Source organism: Xenopus laevis, chromosome 6S, assembly GCF_017654675.1.
Source record: "Xenopus laevis strain J_2021 chromosome 6S, Xenopus_laevis_v10.1, whole genome shotgun sequence".
NCBI classification, from domain to species: Eukaryota; Metazoa; Chordata; class Amphibia; order Anura; family Pipidae; genus Xenopus; species Xenopus laevis.
In genome coordinates, this window is record NC_054382.1 from 88,406,718 (window position 1) to 88,424,027 (window position 17,310).

The 17,310-nt window shown below is 40.7% G+C and overlaps 2 long non-coding RNA genes across 2 annotated transcripts; one reads left to right on the top strand and one right to left on the bottom strand.

The window, feature by feature from the left end:
* Positions 1-11,371: 11,371 nt before the first annotated feature.
* On the top strand, positions 11,372-11,869 carry LOC121395254. The gene is made up of 3 exons (XR_005962362.1): positions 11,372-11,486; positions 11,561-11,684; positions 11,782-11,869. It is a non-coding gene; the product is annotated as an uncharacterized LOC121395254 (long non-coding RNA).
* Positions 11,870-13,901: 2,032 nt separating this feature from the next.
* Positions 13,902-15,323, bottom strand: LOC121395255. The gene is made up of 3 exons (XR_005962363.1): positions 15,023-15,323; positions 14,884-14,943; positions 13,902-13,958 (listed from the first exon to the last, which is right to left on the bottom strand). It is a non-coding gene; the product is annotated as an uncharacterized LOC121395255 (long non-coding RNA).
* Between the last annotated feature and the right edge of the window lie 1,987 nt (positions 15,324-17,310).

The following is a 17,310-nucleotide window of genomic DNA, read 5'->3' on the forward strand; positions in this document are numbered from 1 at the left end:
AAAAAAAAGCTCATTATAAATACAATTAGATGTATCTTCTCCAAAATTACAAGAAGCCTTTCTTTCCATTTTAACAATTATATTTTATTTGAAATGTAAAGCAAAATAAGGCATCATCTGCCATTATGGTTTAAACTACATTGCGAAGATTAAAAAACATCAACTGGGAGAATAGAACAGGGTGTTAGCTAATGACTTTTAATTAATTTTAATTGCTGACATTTAGAATAGTAGTTTTGTGTTTTTATTCTCTCATCTTGATAACTTTGGCTTTCTGCCAGCCTTCTTATTGAGAAGACGTTCTTATTGCTGAGTAGAAAAACAGTTTTAATGCTCGTCTAATTGAGTATTTGAAATTAAGTAAATATTGCAGTTAGATTGCATGATTTTATAACAGAATGGGTTAACATAAAGGCTTATGCTACAATCTGCTACAGAATTCCTTGGAGAATGCTTTAAGTGCCATCTGCACTGATAGCGTTGTAAGGATTAGTGCATGCAGCTTCAGCAGCAACTAATATATTAAGAAATTAAGAACTCATTTGAAAACCCTTGCAAAATAAGCATCTTTTCACAAGCAATCTATCTAAATTCATTTCTTACAACTCATACATTGTCTTGGATGTCCTTAATTCCATGTTTCTGCAGAAAAAAATCATAAAAAACTGAACGTTTTCATTTTCTCATGCCACTATTTTATTATGGTATTAATTCAGCGGAACAGAAACTCTAGAATATGTACAGATAACTGGCTTATTCCATATCAAGATATCATACAGAGTAAAGAAGGAAAAAATTATGTTATTATATAACTTGACTTTTCTTCGACTTATAATTCATAAAACTTCTAGTGCTTTTTAAAACCTAAAAATATATTATATAGCAAGTTTTAGTGCTGCATTTCAGAACATCCTGTTTCTCGTCAGATTTTTTACATAACTACAAAGGTTATTTAAGAATATTATTTAACTGCTTAATATATATGTTGCTGAGCAAGATGTTTCTTATCTGGACTTCACAATGGGCACAAGTATGGTACAGCTGTAGATAATTTTATATCACGCTTTGTTCTTCCTTTAAGGAATGTATGTGAGCCATCTAGCTATTTGGGTTCATCAATCTTTTGTCATTACTGAATCAGTGTGTAGCGTGAACAACCTTGATACAGTAAAAGAGCTATTGGTTAAAGAATAAAAGGTACCTTTAGTTATAAAAGGTGAATCATTGGTTACAGCAGTGTCACAGAATATTGTTCAATTCATTCCATGAATATAAGTAAAAATGAAGATGTACTTATACCATCCACAGTTTTAGGATTGAGGTGGTTATTTAACAAAATCCAAAATCCGTATTTACTAAAAACTATTCTGACCAAATTAGCACGGGGTTTTCCCCCTTATTTATCAATACATTTTTCTGAAATGTATGTTATATTTGTCTGATATCTACAACATAAGTTTGCATATCTTGAGCTCTCTTGGCATCCTCCTCCGGGGGACAAAACAAACGTAATGCTATAGATGCCCTTAAGTTATAGCTACAAGATAGTAAAAGAAAATCACCACTACTGGCATTGACTTAGTTCATTATCTATCATAATGGGATTGTTCAATTTTTGCCAGCTAAATTTACAGTCTTATCAAACTTCAGAAGGGCAGATATAGTGAGTTAGAAAAACATTTGTGTAATTACTTTGGCAAAAATAATATGGAACTAAAAATAGAGAGCCTAGTGTGAACAAACCAGGCTGAATTCCTATTGGAGGATGCATACTTTGGAGAATGGATCTCTTGCATATTTTGAACCACTGGGCCTGAGGGCTTTTACTGAGGATTTTACTGAGGATTTGCCGCCCAGCCACATTATTTTCCTAATGCACTGAGGACTGGGCCCAATACAAACTTCACATTTACTTGCCTGAGCAAGCAGTCCAAAAGTGACAGGTAAAGTGTGTGCGCATGTGCGCACACACACCTGGGGCGGTGGAGCAGACAGACTTCCTACGGGCCTGGGGGCATCGGAAATAGAAATCCTGAGCTGGTCAGAGTCAAATTTTTGAAAGACAGTTCTAACTCTGAATCTGGCATTTAGAGAGCTAGATTGTTAACAGGAAAAAAGGCACAGAAGAGGAGAAGAAGTAGGAGGGATGCCACACACAGAGCTGGAAATCTCTGTGGATAATTCCTTTCTGCACATTTTTCTAGCTCATTTAAGGGGTAGTTCACCTTTAAGCTAATTTCAATATGTTATAGAATGGCTAATTGTAAGGAACTTTTCAATTGGCCTTCACTTTTCCTTTTTTATAGGTTTTGAATTACTTCACTTCTTCTGACTCTTTCCAGGTTTTAAATGTGGGTCACTGACCCCATCTAAAAAACAAATGCTCTGTAAGACTACCGTTTTTTTTTTACAGTTTTTGCTACTTCTTATAACTCCCAAGATTTCTACGCTGGGGCGGGTTCAGCATGCACCAGTGACGTCACAGCGTCGCTTTCACACACACACTTTGACTGCCTTCTTCTCCCAGCAGGTGCACCTGACTGGATCCAGCAGTGCAACTTAAAAGAAATATTAAAATAAAATAGAAAAAATAACAATGCATACATACCAACTGTCCTGATTTGAGCGGGACAATCCAAATTTTAACACCGCAGCCCACAGTCATGTATTTTTTTTTAAAAAATATCCCAAGTTTCTCTTTGATCTCCTGCACTGACTCCAAAAAACCATACTGTACAAAGTTAACTAAATAAGAAGCTTTTGGCAGAGAGATCAGAATACTCAGCACCTGCACTTATACAATTATAACAAGATAAGATAAACAAGACTCCTGGGGAACTGAGACTAGCAGTAATTTCACCTTCATTAGCAAAACTAAAATAACACTCAAAATAGGCCCTAAAACACCCAGAAATCAGCTCAAACTTTCCATAACCTGACAAATTTTGTAAAATTGTGGTATTTAGGGGGTGTGGCCACAAAATGGGCATGGTCAAAAAATGGTCCCCAATTTCTTTTGAGCCATTGACTTCACTTTTAAGAACAGCACATGTTATTATATTAACAGTACAAGTATAATTAACAAATAATGTATGGTCCCATTTGGTAGAATATTTATATCTATTATGGAAAATGGAAATAATGTAATAAGTAATGTAGACGTTTTCAGCATTTTTGAGTAGATGTTTTAAGCATATTCCATTTTTTTCCATGCTGTAAGGTCATAATGAGATTTTGGCTACAAAATAGATTTGTTGTATATGATGTGCTTTTTGATATAATGGACCTGTATTTTTCATTTCAAAAGAAGATTGGAAATGTTTTATTAATATAAAAGAAATGTACACTAGCATGTCATAAAGTATTTGATATTGTGAAGTTGACTTGTAGGTAAGAGCAATATAAGGATCATCAGTGCCAGATAAAATCTTGGCAGGGAGCTAATTTGACAGAGCCCTGACATGGCTGAACTCTCCTTTTCTGGAACATAAACTTGGCAAGAGAATGATTCTGCACAGTGAACCTGCAGAGAACACATTGTAATTCCTTGATAAATTGCCATGATTGCTTAGTGCTTTTCTTCCTTGATACATCTGCCCCAAATATGTTTTACAATTTGTGTTTCACAGTCAGTAACTGTAGCTTAAGTAAGATGCCAGGTAAAACTGTAACTTTATTTTTAAACTAAAGAACATTTTTGACCAATAAATGTTTTCTGCAAGAGATTAGTGTCATTTATTTATTATGCAGTTTCTTATATAGATCATAATATTTGCCTGATTATTCAGTAATTGGAGCACAGATTCTTCTCCCTGAAAATCAATTAACAAAAGTATATGCTACCTGTCCTAAAACTATTACCTAAGTATACAACAGCTGTCAGTGACAAGGGTAAATAAGTGTATAGACAGGAGCAGATGAAAAATCTGTGCCTATTTAAAGGGCTTAGAAAACTAGAGAGTAAATGAGTTAATTAGGAAGAAATATGTTTGTCATAGAAAATATCAAAAATGATCACAGCTTTCTTTTCAAGTACAGATTTTATTATGCACACATTTTACAGAAGTCAGCCATTTCGACGTTACGTCATTGTTAGGACCTTTATCAAGGTTATCAAGACTTTTATTAAGACCTATATATATTACTCCTTCCCCCTCTAGAGGGGGCCAACGGACCCCTAGGCTTATACGAAAACCTGCGATGAAATTATTCTTTAAGCCTATCAGCTCTAACATCAGAGGCAGGAGTCCAAGATCTCTACTCTGGACCATAACCTTTCCAGTGCACTAGGTACTGTAATTTACCCCTGACAAACTGAGAATCAACCAATTTCTTAACCAAAAATTCAGGTTGTCCCTCGACCATTACTGGAGGTGGAGGAGGACGATTGTTGACCCTGTGCAGCTGGTTTTAAAAGAGAAATGTGAAAGGATTGATTATTGCAAGAATAGGATATGGACCAATAAACCTAGGACCCAACTTAAACAAAGGAACTTTGAGTTTTAGTTTTTTTGTGAAATGCCAAACCAGATCCCCCACCTGATATTTAGGCACTTCCCTACGGAATCTATCAGCTGCCATTTTTTGCAAGGAAGCGGCCTTGGTAATAGAATCCTGTACCCCACGCCAGATGCCTGAGGGACAGGTGATAGGCCACCACGTATAAAATGATTTCGGATGTAAACCATATACAATAAAAAATGGGGACTGACCAGTAGATGCATTATTATATGCAAATTCTGGCCATGGAAGCTTGTCAGCCCACTGGGATTGATTGTTAGACACATTACAGCTCAAAAACTGTTCTGGAGACTGATTTACTCTTTCCATCTGACCATTGGTCTGGGGATGATATGCCAAAGAGAATGATAGGTTAATACCCACCAATGAGCAAAAAGCCTGCCAAAATTTTGAAACAAATTTTACTCCCCTGTCTGACACAATATTTTCAGGAAAACCATGAAATTTGAAAATCTTGGAAATAAACAATTCAGCCAGCAGAAGGAAGAGTTGGTAATGGAATAAAGTGACTCATTTTGCTGAATCTATTAACCACCACCCAAATCACAGTATTACCCTGAGAAGATCTACAATAAAGTCCATTGAGATATGAGACCAGGGTCTATTAGTTATAGGTAATGGTCTTAACAGCCCCTGTGGTAATGTTCTAGAGGACTTGGATCTTTGGCACACAAAACAAGCATTAACAAAATTATGCACATCTTGTTTGAATGAAGGCCACCACACATTTCTAGACAACAAAGCAGTGGTCTTGGTAATACCTGGGTGACCTGGCATCTTAGAGCTGTGAGTTTTAAGCTGGACCTGCTCTCTTAGATATTTGGTGACAAATTGTTTTCCAGAGGGAGTATTACAAGGAGCCAATGTTTGAGCCTGAGAGAGAAGCTTGGCAAGATCTGACCCTAGGGCGGCCACAATTACCTCATTAGGAATAATAGAAACACACTCAAAAGTTTCAAATGGATTTGATTCAAAACTTCTAGAGAGTGCATCTGCCTTATTATTAGTATTTTTAGAGCCAGGCCTGTAAGTCAAAGAAAGATGAAATCTAGTAAAAAAAAAAAAAAAGCCCATCTGGCTTGTCTCGGATTCAAACGATTTGCAGATTCAATATACAAAAGATTCTTATGGTCAGTATAGACTGTGATCGTATGTTCAGCCCCTTCCAACAAGTGTCTCCATTCCTCAAAGGCCCATTTAGCCTACAATTCTCTATTACCAATATTATAATTGGCTTCAACAGATGAGAATTTTCTGGAGCACATGGGTGAACCTTATTAGTTATTGGATGCCTTTGGGAAAGAATTACCCCATCAACAACTTCTGAGGCATCTACCTTCACAATTAAGGGTAGGGTTGTGTCAGGATGACGAAGGATAGGGGCAGACACAAATTCCTTTTACTGAGATCCCCACTCTTTTTAGTCAGATCCGCAATTGAAGAGACAATGATAAAATAATTCTTAATGAATTCTTAATTAATAAAACCCAAAAATCTCTGAATTGCATGTAGTTTAAGAGGTTGAGCCCAATTTAATACTGCCTTTACTTTCCCAGGATCCATCTCTAACCGCTCTAACCAGAGATGTTAAACCCCAAAAATTGCACCGAAGGGACTTCAAAGAAATATTTCTCTAGTTTGGCAAACAGGTTGTTTTCCCTTAATCTGCATAGGACCTCACACACATGTTGACTATGGTCACCCAGATTAGAGGAGAAGATCAAATTGTCATTGAGATAAACTATTACATATTGACCAAGTAAATCCTGAAAAATATCATTAACAAACTCTTGAAAAACTGCAGGGGCATTGCAAAGGCCGAACGGCATAACTAAATATTCGTAATGGCCATCCCTGGTATTAAAGGCCGTTTCCACTCATCCCCTTCCCTAATACGAATGAGGTTATATATAGGGCTGTGGGCGTCCATGCGGCGGGTGTCCCTGCTGGGCCCTAGTCCCCACTAGACCACCAGAGTGAGTGGAAACTGTTTTCACAAATCACGTTCCAAGTTAACAGGTGAAATTCTACCTCCGTCTAAAATTGCATAAATACAACATATGTCAAGTTCATTACTTTTTCATTTTTTCATGTGGAAAATAAATTCCATTGCCCTCTAAAGCTCCACGTTGCCTAAGCTTTTTATCAACATTTTCTACTGGCTCATCATAACTAACCAAAGGTTATTACTTAAACACCACATCCAGACATAGGAACGCTATAAAAAGGAGTTGCTGTTCTGAAAAAATTGGTTGGACTGCCTTTGCCCTCCATGCTACAGATGTTTGCATGCCTCAAGTCTACTATTCCTGGTATGTTTGGCCTTGCAAATCATATACCCATGTGCATTCTATCAACTCTCAAGCCAACCATATTCACTTCACTGTGTACAAAAACAACCTCAACTTCACGCTTTTCTTTTTTCACACTTTTACAATGTTCGAGTTGCACACTTAACCATATTCTCTATAACATATAGTGTACCCCATACCAGCTGAAAAGGACCTTCTCCAGCCTGCCAGTGATAGATATCTTTTTTCTGTGACTGCCTTTGCTCTCGATGCTACAGGTGCTTGCCTGCTTCAAGTCTGCTAAACCAGGTATGTGTGACCTTACAAAACAAGATACTGGCTATTATTTCAATATCGATCAACAACTTCAGCCTCCCCTAAGCTATTTCTAGGTTAAGGGAGGATCCTTAGCAGTGCTGGTGAGTCCTGGAGTGCAGAGCACAGAGAAGGAGGAAGTGCATGTGCGGAGCTGAAACTGAAGTCCTGTGACAAGAAGCTGCTGCATCTGAAGACCTCGTGTGGGCTATTGGCAGTAGCGTCACTAGAGGGGGGCGGGCCCTGGTGCGTGACGCGCAGCCGGGCCCCACCCCCTCCTTACGGCCACATTTTCAGTGGCGCACGGGCTGCCGGGGGGGCCCTGAGGGGGTGCGGGCCCTGGCCTGCTCGCACCCCCTGCTCCCCTGGTAGTTCCACCACTGGCTATTGGGGTGGAGGAAGAAGATCAAACTTGGTAAGCTCATTGCCTAGGCAATGTTCTGCCAGCAGTTCTGCCAGCAGTGCCTCTCTGCATGCTGTTCTGATCTGGCATGCAGAGAGAACCTGTTATTAGAAAGGAATGTAGATCCTTTTTGAGAAATGTTTCTACCGTTTCGCAAATTTCATGGGAAATTTCCAAATTTCGTGGTGAAGCAAAACGGAACAAATTTGCCCATCACTACTCTTGCCTTGGACCACCTTTTTTTGGTCTGTGTGCTGCCTCAGGGATCACCTGACTAAAAATACTGCAGCTCTAATTGTAACAGGAAGAAGTTTAGAAGCAAATGACAGAACTCTGTCTGTTGGCTCTGTTGGCTCATGTGACCTAACATGTATTGTTGGTTTGGTTTGTTTGTGTGCATGTGAATCCTAGGATCCCCGGGGGCCCTTATTGGCAATATTCTATTTAAGATTACCCAATGGCACATACTACTAAAAAGTATGTTATGAAATTGGTTTATTTACATGAAGGATGGTTTTAAATATGAGCTGCTTATTCTATATATTTTATAGAGATCTACATTTAATGGGGTTTTAGTTTTCCTTTAAACTCTCTTTTTAAGTAATTTAGCTTGCAACTAATAAAAGAAGCTTGCCAACTTCTCCTATCTTCCTGAAATGTCAAATTTGAATAGGGACACTTGTAGGTTCCTTCATCACAAACAGTCAATAATATCTAGTCAATACAAAAATACAGACGTCTTAAAGTGTGACAATTATAGTCCTCCTGGCTTATGCTCTTTTAATTTTCTGAGGACAAAATAAAATATAATGGTCTATATAATACATGCATAACATTGATTTCTGAATTTATAATGTTTTTCTCTGGGACAACAAAGTCACAAATATTAAAAGATGCCTTTTCTGAAAAGTAACATAGTTTGCTAAGTAATTAAAGAAGACAGAACAATATATTTGTATTGGTGCACTGCCAGCCTATTCTATGTTCCAGTAAGGTCAAATTCAAACCGGGACATTTCTATATGTTTCTGCACCATAATGCAGGGTTTTGTCTTGTCAATATAAAGCTATGCTATGCAGAAAGTCCAAAATGTTGAAAGAAAACATTTTCTACATATTTACATTTTAAATAAGGATGCACCACATTGATATTTGAATCTTTAATATTATAAAGTTTTTCTCTGGAGAGACACAGGTTTATTCAAAAATATTAAAATAGTGATTAAAATAGTGTTTAAAGGTTTTTTATGCTTGCTGACTAATTAAAGAAGACATACCAATATATTTGTACCAGGGTGTTGCCAGCTTATTCTATGTTCCTTTAAGGTTACATAGGGTGTTTAATCATGTGCCAATAAAAGGGCAACTATGTTTGGGAGTTTTAACCTTGAAAGAAGCAAGTAAGTTGCAGGCAAAACTTAGTACCTGTGTTAAATGTATAATGAAGCAATAGAATTCTTTCAAAACTTTTTTTATTATCCATCAATATTGACAAGCCATTTCAATTTTTTTTTATAAAATGCATGTGTTCCCCTACACAGAGGAGAACTATTACATAGCATAAAAACATATTACATAAAGCTACATTGTCACATTGAGATGTAAATAAACATAATGAAATATGCATATCAATAAACAAATACAGTAAACTCGTTTAACAACATGAAGGGGCAGATTTACTAAGCCTCGACTGTTTTTTTACTTCGACTTCGACCTTCGATTCAAACGGTCGAGCAATCCTCCGATCAGGTGAATAGTCAAATTCGATAATCGAAGTGGACAAGTATGATTATCGAAGGATGTATTAGTTCGCCTATTCGACTATTCGACTCGACTCGAAGGATACCTTATTTGTCAAATCTTCACCCGAAGTTTTATTTGTACCCCATCTTTGACCTACCGAAGTTGATTTTGGACTTCGACATTCGAAGATGATCGAATAGTCGAGGAACAATAATCGAATGGTCGAGGTAAAAAATCGTTCGACTATTCGATTTTCTTCTATTTTCTTTGCTGGTACTCTCCACTGTTGTGGGTGTATAGTGACACCTAGGGATCACTTTATAAACTGTTTTTTTAGTTCTGGCTGCACTATAGGTTTGGTGAATTACATTAAAATAAATACTGACACCAGAAACATGTTTGTTTTTGCATCTATCAGAATATAACCTAAGATTTTCAAGTATCAATGGCTTAAAACATTATTTTTTAGTTCTATTTTTTTTAATCAAAGATTAATTGGCACTATCTATCCTTATACTTCACTAAATGGTTAAATGTTTAAAAGCTGCATGGAATGCTGGGAAACACTGGCTTACTTATAAAAAACCCCCACCAGATGCCATTTGACTAAGAATTTGGTAAAAATAGATGCACTATGCATCTTGGGACCTGTAGTTTAGTTCAATCAGCTAACTTTGTTAGGGATTTTAATTCTTGGCACCTGATTCAGTTTACAGGTGAGATGTGTTAAGGGGAGGATTTATTATTGGATCTGCACACACACAATTTTTGACATTGGGGGGGGGGAATTGCCTCTTTTATTGTGCCACCAATGTTGTTTGGCTAACAAAAGGGGTAAAGTAAGTACCCCAACAGCCAAGAATTTGTGTGTAGATCTGTTTGTAAAGATTTTTCGACTACACAATGGCCATAACTACAGCATTGGAATAGTCAACACAACAGACAACTGGAATCAATTACTATAATATATTTTTGTTTACATTTTTAGGAGACGCAGGATATGGCCTTCTGCCTTGGTTGATGACCCCTGTGAGGTTTGCCCAAACACCTGCCCAACGTAGGTACAATCGTGCCCATCAGAAAAAACGTAATATCATTGAGCGCCTCTTTGGGGTGCTCAAATCTCGCTTCCGATGCCTCTCAGTCACTGGGGGAGCTCTGCTTTATTCCCCCCAGAAGGTTTCACAAATCATCACTGTCTGTGCCATGCTGCATAATGTGGCAAGGGAGCATGGATTACCTGCAGACATTGATGATGACCTGGAACCTGAGATTGAGGGGTATGTTGGCAGACAGAGGGACAACCAACCAGAGGGAAGAAGAGTGCGTGAAAGGCTCATCCGTGACCACTTTTAGTTGTAAGTTGAACAAACCACACAAAAATAGTTAATTTGTACTAGTTAAGACTTCTCAAGGGACAAATAGTGGTACATATTTTTTTGGGCCCCTATTCCTAAGTGCATTTTTTGTGATTGTTTGCAATCTTGTCAGTTACCTTTCAAACCATGTTTTTCCACTGTAAATCTGGTCATTTGCTTAACCTTTAGCCCTCTTTCACACGAGCATTTGAAGCTGCGCTCCCCTGCGTTCTGTTTTTATGTGTTTAGCCGCAGCGGAGCACAGGAGTAGACGCATTCAGTTGTTTGAAATGGGACTGTACTCCACAAACACAACAAAAATTTAGCATGTTGCGTCTCAATCTGTACAGCCCCATTGAAAACAACTGCATGCGTCTACTCCTGCGCTCCCCTGTAATGAGGTTTAGTAATGTCATGATCTAGATCAACTCAATAATGTCTGAAATCCATTAATTCCTAGGTCATTTGTTTGGCCTTAATATGTTTGCCTTGTCATGAGTGTTATATGTCAGGTCTTTATAACCAATCTCGATTATTAGGCCTTATATGATTGATGTGAAATGAAATTGTTTGGAATGGATATCTGGAAAGTAAACAATTTTTTATACTTTTCTTCCAAATGAACAGCCTGCTGATGGTGATGTGCTGACGTGCCCCTAGCAGTGAATGCTTTCCTGTAACATCTTATGCTGTAAGCAGAAAAATGATGAGATGATAAACAAATTTACATGTGTATACTGTGTTATGGTTATACTTCACGTGTGTCAAACTCTACTTTATTATCTTGGTACTTGCCCACAGAGGATACAGACATGGACACTGACTGATTGGCCACGCCTCAAACTCCGTTATTCAGGTATTTAGGAATTACTCAGGGAATTTTAAAAGATATTGCTAACAACTTACCATATTATTTGTGTGCCTTTGCAGCCTCTCCATGTGCAAACTTTTCCTGAAGTACTAAATTGGACTCAACACAAGCGACAGATGTGATGAACTGACAGCTGTTTGGCTCATTTGAACCTGGGTGGAGTCACCTTTCGAAAACATATCAGTAAGTGGCAGTGTTTGTTTAGCAATGACAGGCTTTTGTGTGGCTTCTTAAATTTGTTTAGATTTGTGTTAATGCATTTTTCTTGTTTGATCCACAGGTATGGCTTCTTCTGTTTTCTTGTTTGAAATGACATTACCCATGTTACTATTTTGGACTAGCACCTTGTCAAAAAAGAAAAACAAACACACCCAGTACTGTTTTAGTGGCTTTACTGACACAATCTTTGTCAAAATCCAAAACAGTTGAACAACAATAAAAAGACAATATATATCAGTAGAAAGTTTGTTTGTTTGTTTTTGGAACACACAATAGTTATTTAAAACCATTAAATATGTACCTTAGCTGGAAGGCACAGGAGGAATTTGGTCTCAACATATATTTCAAAATATAGCAGCCCCTATAGACCACTAAAGGGCAAAAGCTTTACAAACGTTTTACAAAGCATTTGTTGCATGACATTGATAATGCACCCCAGGATTCATCATGGCCAACTTTACATTAAACAGTATCCAAAAATTTGGCCCTGATAAGCTTGTGTCCAAAACAATAATATAACAATCAATATGATGTACAAATGACACTTGTCAATATATGACAATTTGGTCAGTTGAAAAGCATCAACAATATGAGATTAGTGCTGGCTAGGTAGAGTGTTGGACACCCAACAATGCTTGATAGTGCAAAGTAACAACCAAGGCTTTGTGCCTATAAGGCATATCATACACCTTGGACTTGCTATTTAATGAGCACAGGTGGAGGAGGAGGAGGAAGAGGAGGTAGTAGGCGTTAGCACCTATTAGGAGTGCTGGGTAGCCAAAGTAGGCCAGAGGTAGGCAACATAACTTCTTGTGCAAAGTAACAACCATTTGTGCCTATAAGGCATATCATACACCTAGGACTTGCTATTGAATGAGCACAGGTGGAGGAGGAGGAGGAGGAGGAGGTAGTAGGCGTTAGCACCTATTAGGAGTGCTGGGTAGCCAAAGTAGGCCAGAGGTAGGCAACATAACTTCTTGTGCAAAGTAACAACCATTTGTGCCTATAAGGCATATCATACACCTAGGACTTGCTATTGAATGAGCACAGGTGGAGGAGGAGGAGGAGGTAGTAGGCGTTAGCACCTATTAGGAGTGCTGGGTAGCCAAAGTAGGCCAGAGGTAGGCAACATAACTTCTTGTGCAAAGTAACAACCATTTGTGCCTATAAGGCATATCATACACCTAGGACTTGCTATTGAATGAGCACAGGTGGAGGAGGAGGAGGAGGAGGAGGTAGTAGGCGTTAGCACCTATTAGGAGTGCTGGGTAGCCAAAGTAGGCCAGAGGTAGCATATGTTAACATATGTTATGTTTGAACTAATTAGTGAAAAATACACAAGCAAAAGAGTAGTATTTCAATTCTTTGAGCCTTACATGTAACATTTTGGTCCCAAGTGAATGTTTTGGGAAACACTGCAGCATTACTATAGAAATATGTTAGAGCAAATGCACTTTGATGTTTGTAAGTGCTTTTCCAGATGTTATTGGAAAGGGTGCCAATGGATGGTAGATATGGCACACCTTGGTGCTGATAACACCATAAATAGACAAATATGTTAGAGCAAATGCACTTTGATGTTTGTAAGTGCTTTTCCAGATGTTATTGGAAAGGGTGCCAATAGATCTTAAAATGGCACCCCTCAGTGAAGAGAATGCAGCATGGTCTAAACAATGGGATGTGTTGTTTGGATGTCAGTCCCATTGCTGGGTAACGGACAAAGTCACACCTGAAGTGTGAATTGGGCGAAGTTCTTTGCCAGGATAAAATGGGCAAAGAGGCCAGTGTCAGTTGGAGAAGTGTCACAGACTGGAGCTAGGGACGTTTGCGCTTATCCCCGTGGAAGGGGACCTTGTCCCCTTCCACGCCCCCTTCCTCTGCGCTGCTGAGGAGATACAGGGGGTGGAGGGGGAGCAGCAGCAGGACCAGGGACTGGACCCTCAGCAAAACCCCGTGGTTGGTGAGCCAGTTCTCTAATACTTGCCACCAGGTCCTGGATGTTTCTTTCCATGGTTTGCTCCATGCTCTGCATGCTTTCGCGGAAGGAGCCATGCATGAGAGCAAACCATCTGCGCATCCAGAGTTCCTGGCGGCGTTGCTGGCGAATTATTGTAGTCAGAAGCCCTATATAGTCCCCATGTCTCACACCCAGTCGCTGTGGTTGCTCCTGTGGTGGTCCAGGAGCAGCAGCACCCGCTTCGGCAGCAGGAGCAGCAGCACCCGCTTCAGCAGCATGACCTACAACAAAAATCAAATATAAAGATCGCTAAATTTATTGGACATGTCCATAACCCATAACAAAAAAACAAAGGTGGGAAAGGAAGCTCACAAAGATAATCTTAGAAGATAAATTGGTGTTGGGTGTTTCCATGTTTGGGTGTGGGGGGGGGGCTAAATCATTCCAATACTGGTTTTGAAATAGAACATTAATCTGTATATTGTCAAAATATATGTGTTTTTGGTTTGCCTTGTTTGTCATCAGCTGCAAGTTAAGGAGATAGTATGAGACACACAATGAGAGTGGTGATTGAACCTGGGAGAGGGGAGTGAAACTTGACAGAGGGGTGGTATAGGAGGTGGGAGCAAGAACAGATAGGGAACCTGCAAGTGGAAAGGGAGACAGCAGAGACAGCATGGAGGGAGAAAACTACTATGAGGCATGAGGAGCCAGAGTAAAACTTGAGACGGTGGGTGGCTTGGAGTGAGGGGGAGCAAGATGGACCATGTAAAAGGAAAAAGAAAAGTGTCGACTCAACAGGTGAGAATGTACGCTGAGCAGAGCCAACAGTCAAGGGCAGTCACAAAGACATCAGTAGGATTTTAAAGTGGGGCTGAGAGAGAGTGAAATAGTAGTAGCGCTGTATAGTGTATGGTGATTTCAGGCTGACAGTCAGAACGGGAGAGGCACAGGAAGAGGAAGGGAGAGATGCAGAGCCAGAGCAGCAGAAGAATCTGATATAATTGACACTTTGGTCGCATAAGGAAATGCCAAAAATGTATATTCTATCCAAAATCTGTCTTTAACAACCTACTGCTTTTCATTAACACTGAAGAGGCACATAAAGTAGGCTGCATAAGGGACTCAGTAAATGTGCTTTGCATGTTTGTGACACACACACAGACAAATAAAGGAAGGGCTTATTAGGGAAAACATTGCTCTTACGTCTGGGGGGCACCACAGGTATCACGGCTGGCGACTGGGCGCGCCGGGGAGCTCGATGTTCTGTAATGTGAAATTGGACATTAGTAATGTTGTAAACTATTTGAGGAAGCAACTACATTGGCCACAAACATGTCTGTACCTTGAGCTTGTGGGCCTCTAGGGCTATCTGCGGCCTCACCCTCTTCCTGGGGCTGCAGAGGATCAAGGTCCTGGTCCTGGTCCTGGTCACTGTCCGTGGGTTGTGGCGCTGTCCGCGGTGGTGCTGCAATTGTTAAGAAATGTGCTAAATAAATTTGACAGTCATAAGCTACTACAATTGCACTTGTTTATTAGACTGATGGACAGACCTACAACATGTTTTGGAAATATTTAAGTTAGCCTTTAAAATAATAACTCAAATGTAATGGGCGAGGAAACGAGATGGTAAAGTCCATGTGGAGTCTATCGGCACTGCAAGGGAGATGCTAAGGTTGAAAAGTTAAATACATGACACAAGGGAACTGTTTGCAATGATGTGAGAAGCACAGAATGTAATAGGTGACAATACAGGTGCTGTAGGCTCTACATCTGTTGCTTCACACTTTTACACACTGAAGTTAAAGGGTTTGTTAACCTTAAAGTAATGTTTTCCTATGGTACACAATATTGTGGGTTTTTTTTTATCAGCTCTACAGTAGACTATTTTGAAAATGTGGTTGCTAGGATGTAAATTACCATAGCAACCATACATTCCTATAAATCAGAGACTGGAATAGAATGATATGACAGTCTAAAATGATAACATAACATGCTTCAAGTTAACATCAAGGTCAACAACCCTTTTAATCCACTTTAGAAACATTTCTGTTCTAGTAGGGAAATGGTTAATAAACGTTTGCCTTTTTGGCAATGTTACAGCTGCACATAATTAACTACTATAAAAACAAACAACAATCCTGGAAACATAAAATCCTCTAATGGCAAACAGGAGCAATACTTAAGCAAAGAAGCTAAATGATAAAGGGGAAATGAGTTATTTAGGCAAATGATAAGAATGTGGATAAAAGCAGTAAGAATGTTGTGTATTAAAATGTACTTACTTCTCCAGTCTGTGTCATGTAATGTCCCCTCCATACCTTCACAGACCTCTCTGCCCATAATGTCCAGAAGCCGGCGTTCATAAGGCTGCAGCCTCAAAGATGGTAAAGGGCCACCGCCGGTCTTCTGGGCCTTTGCTCTCCTGGCAGCAAACTTCGCCCGTATCCAACGATTCAGGTCACTGAAGCGCTTGTACACAGTGTTGCGATCTCTGTGTACAGCGCCTACAGCGTTGACTTTGTCCGTTACTAGCTGCCAGATTTTTTTACGTCTGGCAGCATTGATGCGATGGGATCGACATCCAAACAACACATCCCATTGCACGATGACTTCATCAACCAGCGCTGCATTCTCTTCACTGGTAAATCTTCGGCCCATTCGCCCACTGGGGCCTCATCTCCGTCGTCGTCCTCAATATCCTCCTCTGGCCTCCTCTGTGAGGCCGGTGTGGGTTCCTCCTCCTCTTGCCTCCTCCTGGCGGTCATCGATGTAGTTCCAGCCCTGGCTGGGGTGCGGGAAATGCCACGTGTCCCCGATGTTGGGGGGGACACGTGGCGTGCCCTGGGGGAGGCCCTACTTCCCCTGGCTGGAGTGGGGGACCTGCCACGTGTCCCAGATGTTGGGGGGGACACGTGGAGTGCCCTGGGGGAGGCCCTACTTCCCCTGGCTGGGGTGTGGGACCTGCCACGTGTCCCCGATGTTGGGGGGGACACGTGGCGTGCCCTGGGGGAGGCCCTGCTTCCCCTGGCTGGGGTGCGGGACCTGCCACGTGTCCCCGATGTTGGGGGGGACACGTGGCGTGCCCTGGGGGAGGCCCTACTTCCCCTGGCTGGGGTGCGGGACCTTCCACGTGTCCCCGATGTTGGGGGGGACACGTGGCGTGCCCTGGGGGAGGCCCTGCTTCCCCTGGCTGGGGTGCGGGACCTTCCACGTGTCCCCGATGTTGGGGGGGACACGTGGCGTGAGCTGGGGGAGCTCATAGTCCTGCCACTCCCAGACCTCTCCTCTCCCCCTCTATGGGACCCTCCACTTGACAGGCTCTCCTCCTCCACCTCAGCCCAGGAACCCCTCCCTCTGACACTCCAGCCCCTGTCCCCCTCTCTCCCCCTCCTGTGGTGACGTACATCCCACGTAGTGTGGGATGTACGTCACCCTGGGCACCTCATCAGGGCTGGAACCACATTCGCCTTCCTCCTACTCACTCCTTCTTTCCATTTTGTTGGCAGCACTTTGGAAACCTCCTCCACCTGGCTCATCCAAATAGCAAGTGCGCATTAAGGGCGAAAAAGCACCTAAAATGGCCTCCAGAGGACTTCCTGTTTGTAAAAAATGGCAGAAAGGAAGTGGGGC